Source organism: Eriocheir sinensis, unplaced genomic scaffold, assembly GCF_024679095.1.
Source record: "Eriocheir sinensis breed Jianghai 21 unplaced genomic scaffold, ASM2467909v1 Scaffold216, whole genome shotgun sequence".
NCBI classification, from domain to species: Eukaryota; Metazoa; Arthropoda; class Malacostraca; order Decapoda; family Varunidae; genus Eriocheir; species Eriocheir sinensis.
The window spans coordinates 187,501-197,110 of record NW_026111517.1 but is presented as its reverse complement, the minus strand read 5'-3'; positions in this window follow the sequence as shown (position 1 = coordinate 197,110).

Sequence of the window (9,610 nt, the reverse complement as noted above, 5' to 3'; positions counted from 1 at the left end):
TAGTAGTAGTAGTAGTAGCGTAGGGAGGACGTGCTGTGATTAGCTCCTTTGTTTTGTGTCATAAGTTAGGTCCTATAGCCGATACCGCCTTGGAATGTATACCTTCGTACGCGTGAACGTGCAGTGAACGTAACGAAATATAGTGCAATCTGGTGCCATTGACGATGCAGGTGTTAATTACGAATTACTGCTTTTGAGAGAGGCCGTGTGCTTGCCGGCAGTGTGAGAAACATCGGTGTAACGATAAATATTGGGTCAAGTGGCCCACGTCCCCTCGGTGCTTGTGAGCGACGCTCGACTCTGTGGCGGACGGCCGGAAGGTGGAAAATTGGAAGGCAGAGCTGAGGGAAAGAGGGAGGAAAGAGGAGAGAGGGAAAGGAGGAAGAGAGTGGAGAAGAGGGGAGAGAGTGGTAGAGGAGGAGGGGAGGGAGTGAGTAGAGAGGGGAGAGAGAGAGGGAGAGAGAAGAGAGAGCAAGTTATAGTTTTTCCATGTGCATCATCCAATATATTTTCTCAGTATGTCAAATAGATTAAATGTCTGTGATTTATAGGGGAGTGGTGAGTTCTGGCAGGCGTGTCGGGATGGGCGGAGGTGGGTCAGTTTTCAAGACCGAGGGCAAACAGTAAACAGCCTTCCTCCCCCCCCACCCCCCTAACGCTACCCACGCACATCCCCTCACTTCCCGGGTCCCTGCTAACCCCGCCCCGCTGCCCAGTAACTTCCCACCCCCGCCTGAGGGCCATAAAACACAGAGTATCTGACTCGGCGAACTGCTGGTAATGATATCACTACTACTACTACTACTCAACTTTAATGTGTAGGGTCAGGTGCATTAGTAAAATTGTAAAGTGTTGGCGAGGAGCAATGGTAGTGGAAAAATAAACAATCATTATAATATTACCGTAAAGGTAGAGTAAGCATATGTAAGTATATGTCTGTGTGTAGGTATATGGGGGGAGACAAGAGTCAAAGTGGGGTCTACTACTATTGCTCTATTCATCACCACAAATAGCAACTAAGATACACTAGCATGCATAATGGCACCGAAATGGAGCCCCCTCAATGTTGCATTTGTTCGTCTCGAAATCAAAACTGTGTTCAATGCTCGTGCGTAAGACGAGGCCAGCCCTGTGTGAACTGTAAGAGAGGTGGAGATTGTCGAAACCCAAACCCTCAACGGCAGGATGTGGAAAATGGGGAGCAACCACAAGTGGTGCTGGGTGGACAGGCCAATGAAGGCGCTGGAGATGATCAGGTGGAGGGGGGTGCAGGTGGCGAGAGACAAGGGCAAGGTGACCAGGGTGAGGACGCCTCGCGCGAGCTCCGCTTCTGGCAGAGGTGGACACTCGAGGAGACAGAGGAGTGGGTGCGAGACGCTTACAATCATGTGGTAACGTTTTCTTCCAATAACGTATTTGAGGCCCCGAGATGTAACGCCACCAAAACCTTGATAGAGGAGAAAACCTACCTCATTAGAGCGTACAACAACTCCACGCAAATCGCCCCCTACGCTTTAAAGATTCTGGCCATACTACCGCACCTCATATGCTAACGGACTCACAAAAAGTCGAAACAATCTGAGGACGTGAAGGCGGTACAAAGAAGAATGGAGCTGTGGAGGAAAGGGGACGTCCGGAAGCTACTTGACGAGGCTAAAACACTGCAGGAGAGACTAGGCAGACGTAACAGTCGCAAGAAGGACAGTAACGACAGGGCTAGAAACTTTGCTGACAAGATGAGACAAGGCAAAGTGGCCATAGCAACTAGGTCACTGTCAATAGAAGATGAGGCAGCGGGAGTCCTTCCCATGACGGAAGAGACACGCCAGATCCTCAAGGACAAGCATCCAGATGCTAGACCTGCACACCCAGAAATGAAGTTCCTTGGAGACTACACCCCACCGCATCGAGTTGTCTTCGACCATATTAGCGGTGACGTGATCTGGAAGCACGCCCTTCACACGCAGGGAGCGGCTGGACCATCAGGCTTGGATGCCAAGGGGTGGAAACACCTCCTCAGTAAGAACATCTTTGGGAATCCAGCTGTGGATCTTCGCGACGCAATAGCCGCCCTAGCAAGAAAATTGGCGTCAGAGAATTGCCAACACCTCGAGCCTTTGATGGCCTGCCAGCTCATCCCGCTGGATAAAAAACCAGGCTGTCGCCCCATCGGGATGGGGGAGGTGCTCAGGAGGATCATAGGCAAGGCTGTCATGGAGGTGGTGAAGGACGACGTGAGGAAGGCGGTGGGAAACCTCCAAGTGTGTGCGGGTCAGCAGGCTGGATGTGAAGCGGCCATTCACGCTGTCAGGAGAATGTTCGAAGACCCAGAATGCGAGGCGGTGCTGATGGTGGACGCTGCAAATGCGTTCAACAACATCAATAGAAACAGCACTGCACAACATCAAAATCAAGTGCCCTATATTCGCCCAATATATTGAAAATACATACAAGGAACCTGCCAGACTGTTCATCAGCAGTCATAATGACCAACGACTTGGAGACCCGGTGGCCATACAATCCTCAGAGGGCACCACCAAGGGACCCAGTGGCCATGGCAATGTTTGCCCTGGGAATGATGAAGCTGCAGGACATCATCCGCCATGAAAACACCAACGTCAAACAGGTGGCGTATGCGGATGACCTCACCGGGGTAGGAAAGTCTGCAGACCTCAGGAAATGGTGGGACCTCGTCAATGAACATGGCCCTAAAATAGGGTACCATCCCAACGCCACGAAGTCTGTGGTGATTGCAAAACCAGAGGCATACGATCGGGCCAAAACAGCATTCCAGGGCAGTAACGTGAAACTGTCAGTGACTGGAGAAAGACACCTCGGGGCAGCCATTGGAACAGCTGAATACAGAACCGAATATGTGAAAACGGCTGTAAAGCGCTGGGAGTTCAAACTGCAGAGACTGAGCGAGATCGCCAAAACAGAACCGCAGGCAGCCTACGCAGCATTTATGTACGGTGTCAAGCATAAATGGAACTACCTCATGAGGACAGTTCCTGATGTTGCTCCGTTACTAAAACCTCTGGAAGATGCTATCAGAAACACCTTCATGCCGGCGATAGCAAATGGGAGATGTCCCAGTGACCAGGAGAGAAGATTGCTGGAGTTGCCGCCAAGAATGGGTGGGCTCGGCATCACCAACCCGCAAAATCTGGCTGAGTCTGAATTCGGGAACTCAATCCGAATCACAGCCTCCTTGACCGGATATATTACCAATCAAAATGAAAGGGGAGAAGACAACCCTCAAGATATTAGGTCACTAAGGAATGAAATCTCCAAAAACAGAGAAGGAAAACAGAGAGACACTCTGAGTGACCTAATGAGAGAACTCCCAGAAGACACAAGGAGGAGGACAGATATTGCACAGGAAGTGGGCGCTTCAAACTGGCTAACCACACTACCTATCAGGGCAAAAGGCTTCAACAAACAAAAAGAATTTACTGATGCCCTTGCCCTCAGGTATGGCTGGCCAGTGGATGGGCTCCCAAACATGTGTAACTGTGGCTCACCCTTCAGCCAAAATCATGCCATGACATGCAAGAGAGGAGGTTTCGTCTGCATGAGACATGATGAAGTAAGAGACGTAACAGCTCAGATGCTGAAAGAAGTCTGCCACGACGTGACTGTGGAACCCATGCTGCTCCCTCTGCAAGGCGAACACCTCGCCAGACGCACCGCTAATGTTTCGAACGAAGCACGAGTGGATGTTAGCGCCAGAGGGTTTTGGACTCGTGGACAAAGGGCATATTTTGACATAAGGATCTTTGATCCCATGGCCCATTCCACAGAGACCTGACCCTTGATGCAGCCCACAGAAGAAACGAACAAAAGAAGAACAGAGCATATGAAGAAAGAATACAGAATGTGGACCAGGGCTCCTTCACCCCGGTAGTATTCACGACGGCAGGAGGGATGGGACCAAGGGCGCAGAGCTTCTACGCAAGACTCGCCGAAACACTGGCGGATAAGAAACAACAGCCAAGAAGCAGTGTGGTCGCCTGGATGAGATGCAGGCTGTCCTTCTCCCTCCTGAGGTCAGCCTTGGTCTGCCTGAGAGGAACCAGGTCACCTGCACCCAAAACCACCCGCATTGCTGACCTGGACTTTGAGGCGACGGTGGTTGATAGTCGTATCAACCACAAGCTCTGTTAGCTTAAAAATAAAATGTTTAGTAAAGTTTGTAATATTAAATAAAGATGGTTGTCGGCCACAGTCATTGGCGGGGTGGGGCCAATGAATTGCTTTGTGAAAGGATATGAGAAAATATACCGCTCACAACGCAACTCTAATAGATGGAGGCCCGTTTATATAGTAGAAAAAAAAAAAGTAGTAGTAGTAGTAGATTACTACTACTATTACTACTGATAGTAGTAGTAGTAGTAGTAGTAGTAATAGTAGTAGTAGCAGTAGTAATAGCAGTAGTAGTAGTAGCTGACGCCCAGGGTGTTTTCATTGCCCGTCTTGGGATCTGTTGAATAATGTAAACGTGACTTAATTTGTCCGTAGAGTTTTCCAAGCCACTGCCCGTAACGAATTCTTTGTCTTGTAGCCGTTGGAAAGGTTCGGATCTGGTGAACATCTTGCCGAGAAACCTTCTGCTGATCAGTCTGCTCGTGATACATCAACAGCTTTCTCACTCTGCCCCCCTCGCAAAACATATTAAAGTGATCCCTGAAGATGGTTATTAGCTATTAATTAAAGCATTTATTTATCATTTCGCTATCGCTTGACGGAATATTATGAATGATGAATCATTTGCCAATTCGAACAAAGGAAAAGGAAGGAAAGGACTTACACCCCTCCACACATTTATATAACTCCTTTTCTTACCGAGCATTTATCAGTGAGTCAGTTGTGAAGATGAAGACTGACTTAATTCAACGGCCACTTGCAACATATCAACGCCTTCACATTAAGAGAGAGAGAGATTCAAGGAACTAAGATTATTTAGGACGAAAACTCATATCACTGAAACACACACACACACACACACACACACACACACACACACACACACACACACACACACACACACACACACACACACACACACACACACACACACACACACACACACACTGAAATTTTATGCTTCTGTACTGATACAAACGAGAACAGGTGTGTGTAAACTGGATGATGACAAAAAAGAGGAAAGAAAAGAAAACCTGAATATGTTTTTGCTGTTTCATGGAGTAATTATAAAAATGTTTGAACAAACGAGACTAGATTGTTTGCTCTCATGACCTGACCCTAAAAAAGAAAAGCAATGAGTCGGAGAGTAAGAAAATTAAGAGTGGTGAAAAACAGGTTTCCGTAATATAACATAGAAATGCAAGTGGGTAAGGTATCTGCTTCTCGCCGACACGTGTTTCAATACACATTCTTCCTCCTGAAGGTTGAAATAAAAGGGACGTAAAAAAAAAGAGATCCAATCAGTAGCAATGTATATTCCTTGACTATTAAGCAAAAAACAGAATATTGCACTGGAAATAAAGGAGTTGGAGTAATGACCATATATATCTTCTGCTTTAAAAATGTGAAAATATGTTTTGGTGCAAAATATTGAGAGAGTGGAATGAACTTAAAATGGATATATTCTTCCGGTAGATAGTGGAATGAGAACACCTTGCATGTTTATTCTTTTAAATATATAATATTAAAAATAAAATACGGGGAGGTAGGAAAGATATTATGATTTCATAAGTAAACTACTTAAGGAAATTCAATATACAGAGTTAAATCAGAAGGGATGAAGCATGTGAACACTACGTATCACCATAATAAGTACACCAGAAAAAGAACGAGGATAGAATAAGGCGACGTGGTGCAGCCGTATAAATAACTGGACCAGGATTTTCTGTCTCGGAGTAAAAAAAAAAAAAATTCATCCGAAGAAGAAAATGTGTAATGAAATCAGAATAAGAATAGTTCCGCTGAAAAAAAGTACAACAGACAAAAATATATCGAGGTAGAAAAAGTGTAGTTTGGATTCTGTGATTAGATTCATCCGATAAAAAGAAGTAAAAAAGAGACAAAATTGAAATAGAATTTTTTTTAACATAATACAATAAAAAAAAAACAATGAAAAAGGACAAAAGTGAAAAAAAAAATGCAGAGGCCAATTAATAAAAGTAAGCAACTCTAACGAAAACTGCCGAAAAAATAGCTTGAATAGACAATTCAAAGAGACAAAAAAAAAATAATAATAATTGCAGCTCAAAATAAAATAAAAGACCTTTAATCCGTATTTTTTTATTACCCTTACTAGAGTGTTCTAAGAATTGGTGCATTATATTTCATCACACCAGCAAGGCCTCACCCCCGGCACCATGGGGTAGGGGGAGGGGGGGCAGGGAAGGGTCACAGTGCCGCACCTCGACTCTTTCTTAATACTTTTTTTTCGCGCCTTCCGAGGTTTGGATTTTTTTTTTACTCATTTTGGAATGTAGTTTTCTGCTTTTCCGCTTTTTTTATGATACTTGTTCATATTATCATTATTCCTCCTTTCATTCTTTTGTTCACTAAATTTTCCTTCTCTTCCTCCTTCTCTTCTTCCTCCTCCTCCTCCCTCTTTCTGTTTGTTGTAGGAGGACGAAAAATGAAAGAAAGAAGATGGAGGAAGGTGGAGGAGGGCGTAGGCTGAAAAGACTTTAGTATTCTTTTTCAATATTTTTCACCTTCAGTAACCCCAAAGGAAGGGAAAGTCAATATTTGAGGGATGGAGAAACATTCGCGACTCTCTGAAACTTTTAAGATTACTTTGAGAATCTGTTACTGTATTGCCATTGTCTTTTTTCCCTAGGGTGGTTGGTTGATTTTTTAAAAATAAACAGTTTTGATGATTTCGGTGTTAATAATAAGTGAGGTTAGTGGACAAGGGATGGTTACTTCTGTTTGAATAGTGGAAAGTGTTTGTTTTTTGTAGTTACCGATGGGTGACGTGAAGGTAATAGTGTTTGAAATGGTAACGGGAATATAGAGATGTTAATAATGATGGTGTTAGAACTTAAGAAATGGTATAAGTGGTATTATTATTATTATTATTTTTATTATTATTATTATTATTATTATTATTATTATTATTATTATTATTATTATTATTAGTAGTAGTAGTAGTAGTAGTAGTGATAGCAGAGATGGGCTAGTGCGGTACTAGTGCGATAGTGCGGTAGTACCGCATCACAAAAAAAAATACCGCACTGCCGCAAAATTTCTGAATATACAGCACTACCACGAACCGCACTAAGAAATCCTGCGATACTTTTTGCGGTACTTATAAAACTATCGAAGACATTTGCATCGCGACATGCTCACAAAAATGTTTTATTTTTATTTTATGAAAATGAAATTTATTAAGGAGCCAACGACCTCAAAAACCGACTTGAAAGGGTTAAAGATCGAATACATTAGCAAAAAACGACTCTGAAAAAACCTATTTTTGAGTTCCCAAACTTGAAACCCACTCATTTTTGAGAATTTCAAAACACTTATTTAGCAGATACTTTAGCACTACCAAATTCTTTCCAATATGATACATAACGTTTCCCTACTCCGAGTAGTTTTGTCGCTTGAGCTCGAAACGTAAACCTTTTTGAGAGCGATTTTGACGAACTCCAGACACTTTGCCGTATTTGTCTAGTGTGCCCTTGCTATTGCCTCTTGAAGGCTGTAGTTTGCCATGTAGCTCCTGTTGGCAATAACGTTTTTTCAACTCTAAGGATTTTGTGATAGCTCGATTCCAAGTTTGTCGTCGAGCCGTCACAAAATAGCCTGTTTTTCGGCCATTTTGTCGCGATTTGGACACGTTCTAATTTTTTGCTTATAACTTTTTTATTTATTTAGTGCTTTCCATTTTTTTTCTTTTTGTGATTATCAATTTGTATTAATAGAGCTTTCATTTGCCATCAAGCACGCCTTCCTAGCTTCAGTAATGTTTGGTTGAGCTTGACCAGAAGTCGCGATAAGAATTCGCCGAATCTGAGTCATTTCACGCGACGGAAAACCTTCCTGACGCCCCAAACATTAATATGCGTGGATAAAAAAATCATACATGAACACCTCAGTATGTTGACTATCTTGTATTAAAATCATTTAAAGATATCTATGTAAAAAGTTATTATTTTTATTTAATCATTTCACTATATAAATCAACCTATATTGAACATGTTATTTTTTTTCTTTAGTATTCAACCCTATTTCCTCCCATTTATGAATAATACATTTAATTTTCTTCCTTTTGATACTATATATATATATATATATATATATATATATATATATATATATATATATATATATATATATATATCTATATATATATATATATATAGATATATATATATATATATATATATATATATTCATAAATGGAATAAAAAAAGACATATAATAAGGCGCTTTATATAGGTTAATTTATATAGTGAAATGATTATATAAAACTAGTAACTACATATATATCTTAAAATTATTCAATACAAGTTAGTCAGCATACTGAAATGTTCATGTATGATTTTCAGACATATTAATGTTTGTATCGTCAGGAAGGTTTTTGCGAATTTTTATCGCGACTTCAGTCAACTCGGCAAAAAGGCTGAGAAGCTGCAGGCGATAGCAATATTAATAATCAGAAAGAAAAAAATTGAAAAGCACTAAATATATAAAATGAAAGTTATAAGAAGATAACTAGGATGTGTCCAAATCATGACAAAGACCCGAAAAAACAACTATTTTGACGAAAACTTAGAATAGAGCTATCACAAAATCCTTCGAGCTGGTCAAACTACATTGCAAGAGGGCTATATGCCAAACTACAGCCTTCTAGAGGCAATAGCAAGGCCGCAACAAATACGGCAAAGTGTCTTGATTCATCAAAATCGCTCTCAAAGGGTTTACGTTTCAAGCTCAAGCGACAGCTCTGGGGAGGGAAATGTTATGCATCATATAGGAAAGCACATTGGTAGGGCTAAAGTATTTGTTAAATAAGTTCTTTGAATTCTCAAAAATAAGTGGGTTTGAAGGTTGGGAACTCAAAATAGTTTTTCAGTCGTTTTGAGAATTATTCGTTTTAACCCTTTTGAGTCGTTTTTACGGTTGCGTGTTAGAAAATATAGCCCTTTCATTTTGCCGTCCATTGATACCAAAAACATTTATCTAGCCCCAGAAAAGGGAGTTACAACAATTCGCACTTTCAAAGCGGTTGATTTTCCAAAATTCGCGGCTTAATGACAGGGCTCAGGCAAGTTTCCGGTCCACATTGTAGGGTTCACTGAGGATATGAGGCCAAGTGTGTGTGAAGGGAAACCATGCCACCAAAGGTTTAGAAGAGGCAAGAGATATTCTGAGTGTGTGGGAAGGGAAATGATGTGATGATCCTGAAGAAAGAACTGGGAAGACATGAAACGAGAAGAAACTGGAAGCAGGAAAAGTGAACGAAAAAAATGAGGAAAATTATAGACTAGAATGAATGATAGGCAACGAGCAATAGGAGAAGGAAGTAGAGGAGATTAAGGAGATTAAAGACCAGAAAAGAAATATGGCGAAATATAGAATGAAAGTAATGCAAAGATATTATAAAAGAAAAGAAAATGAGACAAGA